This window comes from Octopus bimaculoides, chromosome 21, assembly GCF_001194135.2.
Source record: "Octopus bimaculoides isolate UCB-OBI-ISO-001 chromosome 21, ASM119413v2, whole genome shotgun sequence".
Lineage (NCBI taxonomy): Eukaryota > Metazoa > Mollusca > Cephalopoda > Octopoda > Octopodidae > Octopus > Octopus bimaculoides.
Window position 1 is genome coordinate 1,766,316 of NC_069001.1, and position 5,390 is coordinate 1,771,705.

Consider the following 5,390-nt stretch of genomic DNA (forward strand, 5'->3'; position numbering starts at 1 on the left):
CATTTACTTGTTTCAGTCATTTGACTGCGGCCATGCTGCAGTGCCCCCAGGACTTATTCTTTGTAAGCCTAGTACTTATTCTATCCGTCTCTTTTGCCAAAACGCTAAGCTAAGCTACGGGGACAAACACAGACAGACACACAGACACACACACATACATACACACACATATATATATACACACACATATATATATACACACATATGCACAAACACACAATGGTCTTTTTTCAGTTACAGTTTATCAAATCCCCACACAAGGTTTTGGTCAGCCCAGAGCTATAGTAGAAAACTTGAAGACTTTTACCAAAGGTGCCATGCAGTGGGACTGAACTCAAAACCATGTGGTTGGGAAGCAAACTTCTTAACCACCCAGCCAAACGATTGTCTGTTGATCAATTTTAATTTGCATGATTGATAAATTAATTATGAAAGTGAGATTCTTACATTTAAAAATCTATATAAAATTTTTAAGGTGGACGTAAGAAGAACACAGGATGGTCACGGTTGGAACACATCTGATCAAGGTCCTACTTGACCAGGGATGACCTGTGGCTACCCCACCACCTCCTTCTAATACCAGTGCAGTCACAGCTACAACCATTAAGATCACAACATTATCATCAATGTCATTCATTGATAGTGTAAGTAGTTAATGTTTGTTTTGTATCCTCCTTGTCATAATTATCATCATCATCATCATCATCGTCGTCGTCGTCGTCGTCCTCATCATCATCATCATCATCATCATCATCATCATCACTATCATGATTTGTTCAGCATGGTTTGTGTATTTTGTTTTTTGGAGAGTGAGGGTGGAGGTGGTTAGGAGGGAGACAGTGTTTACACACATGTGCACACACCCACACTCAAGTGTCTCCTGTTATTGAGACGACACACCTTTGTTTAGAAGAGTGGATAGTGAAGGCTTATTGGATTGGGTACGCACACACGCATACACACACACACATACACACACATGTGTGTATACATACACATATACACACTCACTCTGGTATCTGATTTAATGGAGATGATACAACCCTGTTGGGAAGGGTGGGCTGTTGGATCTAAAAGCTGCGCATACACACACACACACACACACATACACACTCCTCTTTCTTTCTTTCATATACACACGCTCTTTTACACATGCACACACACACATGCTTTCTCTTTCTTTCTCTCATACACACACACACACAGCAACAACAACAACAATAAACAAACCAACTGAACTGTAAACAAAATTAAATAAAAAGATAAACATTTTCATATTCAATATAAACTATAATAGCAAAAACAAAACAGTCCCCACCCCTACACACACACATGTACCACCGTTGTTATTGCTATAGTTGCTGTCATCACCATTTCCATCACTGCCACTGCTATCAGCTGTCATCATTATTATTGTTAACAGATGTAACATTAACAATAACTGCAATCACCACCATCACCATCATGATCGTCATTGTCGTCAATCACCTCCACCACCACCACCACCACCACCACCACCCCTACTGCAGCCATCATGATCAGTATTGTCACAGTCATCAGCATCAGCAGCAGCCTTGTGAGTGGATTTGGTAGATGGAAACTGGAAGAAGCCTAGGAGTGGCTGTGTGGTAAGTAGCTTGCTTCCCAACTACATGGTTCTGGGTTCAGTCCCACTGCGTGGTAGCTTGGGCAAGTGTCTCCTACTAAGGCCTTGAGTTGACTAAAGCCTTGTGAGTGGATTTGGTAGATGGAAACTGAAAGAAGCCCATCGTATATATGTGTGTGTGTGTGTGTGCGTGTTTGTCCCCCCACTATCACTTGACAACCGATGCTGGTGTGTTTATGTCTTCGTAATTTAGTGGTTCAGCAAAAGAGACCAATAGAATAAGTACTAGACGTACAAAGAATAAGTCCTGGGGTCGATTTGTTCGACTAAAGGTGGTGCTCCAGCATGGCCACAGACAAATGACTGAAAGAAGTAAAAGAATAGAAGAATAAAATATGTGTGTGTGTGTGTATGTGCGTGTGTGTGTGTGTATGTGTGTATGTATATATACATGTATGTGTGTGTGTGCGTGTGTACGTGTGTGTCCCCCACTGCCACCACCACCACCGCTTGACAACCAGTGTTTGTGTGTTTACGTCCTGTAACATAGAAGTTCAGCAAAAGGAAACTGATAAAATAAGTAGCAGGCTTTAAAAAATAAAATAATAACTAAATAAGTCCTGAGGTTGATTCCTTCCTCTAAAAATTCTTCAAGGTGGTGCCCCAGCATGGCCACGGTCTAAATGAATGAAACAAGTAAATAAATAACTGATAAAATCCACTTTGAAAGTTCCGGACTTTTGTATATTTTAGAATATTTAGGGTTTTTTAAAATTTTATTTTATTTATTTATTGTTTTCAAATGTTAATTGGAAAACTCTTTTCTACTCTCGGCACAAGGCCCGAAATTTGAGGGGAGAGGGGGGCCAGTCAATTAAATCGACTCCAGTACGCAACTGGTACTTAATTAATTGGAAAACTCTGAAAGAACACAATCACCAGCATCGTTTTTACCATTTCCAGCAGCACCATCACCATCATCACCACCATCACCATCAACACCAGCACTACTACTACTACAACCATCATCATTATTATCATCACTACCACAACCATCATTTCACTGCAACTGGCACCACCACCAACACCACCACTGTCACTACAACCACTACTGCTGCCACCACCATCGCTACCATGTAGTCACCACTGTCACCACCACCACCACCACCACAACTACCACCTGCACTACCATCACCACTGCAACAATCCCCACCCCCACCATTATGGAATAGAACTATCCCATACAACTTTATCAGATCTTTGCATTTAGTCTCTTCCTTACCCTGGAACTGACCCCCTTATCTGTCTGTCTCACCCCCCTCTCTTTCTCTCTTCCTCTCCCCCTCTCTCATCTGTATGTCTGTCTCTCACTTTCTCTAATCTATCTCTCCCTCAGTCCATCTCTGTCTCTCACTCTCTCTCACACACACACACACACACACACACACACACACACATACACACACACATAGATACACACACACACACACTTATCAGTCTCTTGCCTGGCTGCCTGGCCTTTTGTCTCTCTCTCTGTCTCTCTCCCTCTCTGTCGTCTCTGGATCTTTCTCACCAAACCCTCCCCCCATTTCTCCCCCTCTCCCAACTGTCTCCTCGCTGCCTCATCATATCACTTCTCTATCTTCACCCTCCACCATTGTTTAGTCACCTGTCTGTGGGCCTGTTTGCCTGTCCGTCTGCTTCGGTAGTCATTGTGTGGCTAAGTCTTCATACGTACATACATATATATATATATGCCTGTGTGTATGTGTGTGTAAATATATATAGAGAGAAAGACACACATGTATATGTCTGTGGATGTATACCGCCTCTTCCTCACAACACTTTCTTAAATGCAAACCCTGCTGATCAATTTGTTTTCTTACTTATTAATTTGATCAAAGAAATCAGCCACACACTCACATAAGTAAGCATACACACACACACACACACACACACATACATGTCAAGTATTAAAACATATTACACATGCTAACAGGAACCTGCTGTTGCACATATACATCACATACACTTACACATCCACATTCTCTCTCTCTTTCTCTCTCCCTCTCTCTCTCTTTCTATATATATATATATATATATATATATATATATATATATACACACACACACATATATATTACATATGTGACACAACCAAGTACATAAACACATTCACAAATGTAAACATACAAGCACATACAAACTCAGCTACGTAAACCGATAAGCACACGCACACACACGTACACACACACACACACACACACACACACTCACACGTACAGTATATACACATCCATTGAAATAAGAAAGCAGGCCGGAATATATTAGTTTTGCAACTGCATCCAGCTGGATACGGAATACTTAGATGATGTGGGATACAGCAGCACATAGGAAGCCAGGATACCTAGGTGTGCGTTGACACTTTGGAGCATGGGTAAACAAGGGAGTGTCTACGTGGTTGTTTTCACTTGCTAGATATAGTAGCTAAACCTGTCTCGAGTCACATCCTGTTGTTTTTAAAAAATTAGAGAAAGGATACATAAGTTAATGTAGTCCGAGATACATAAAGGCATGAAGACTGGATAATGATGGCTTGAATGCTGTTGATTATAGGCCTGCTGGATCAGGACTGACCTGGGGTTAAACAACAACAACAACATATCAGAGCAGGTCACCAAAGCTTGTGGCACATCAAGGCACAGCCTCTGAAGTGTTGGGACTAAATAGGGGAATCTCTATGTGGTTATTCAACCTGCTAGACATAGAAGTGAAATCTCCCTCAAATTACATCCTGTTGTTCTGAAAAATAGAAGAAAGGACACATTAGGTAATATAGCCCTAAAGATATATAAAAGGGCTGAACAATGTGACTCTAACTGCTTGATTGGTATTGATCATATGAATACTGGTTCAAGGCTGACCTGGGGCTAAACAGCAACAGTGACAGCATTTCAGAGCATGTTACCAAGGCTTATGGAGCATTAAGAGACCGGCACTAAAGTATTGCGATGTAGCGGCGGGACAGGACACGCTGAGGAGGCACAGCAACACCACAAGGCAGGGCACCAAGGAAGTGGACAACTTAATGGGACATCAGCATCATGTGAAAACAAACCTCAGTGAGTTGTAAAACAACAACAACACAGCTATGACCTTTGACACAACTGGACATTTCGGCAGTGCTACAATGATGCCATGTAATAATAATAATAATAATAATAACAAGAATGATAAAAATAATAATAAGATGAATATGTTGTGTTGTGGCATATATCAAGGCACACCAAACAGCTGCGACCCTCCTACTCCAATAATACATGTTTAAAGTTGGACGCTGAAGATTCTGTGACATTCCTCACCATTCCTATGATACAGTTCACTGTAAGTGTTTTAACTCAAATGTTTTTGTACTTTTTTTAACAAAAATTCTTGTTTGTCATCACCCATAGTTAGTGCTACATGTGGACTGTGACACATCTCTTTTGAGTGAGTATCTTAGACAAAAAGAGACCCTGCCCCTCTCATGCTTTCCTTTTGTACTTTAGGGTAGCTTTTGAAGTTTATTTTGCAGTGAAGGGAGATAGATGACAATTGTCCATAATTTAGTTGATGTGTGACGGTTTGACACCGTCAATTTGATGTTGATGATTCAATGCTGACTTGTTTAAATGTTTTTCTCATTCTCTCCCCACCTGTCTCGTTCTGTGTGTGAGCATATATTTCTATTCATATGTATAAGGAGAGAGAAAGTCAGTGGCATAGCTACTGGGAAAGCAAGGGG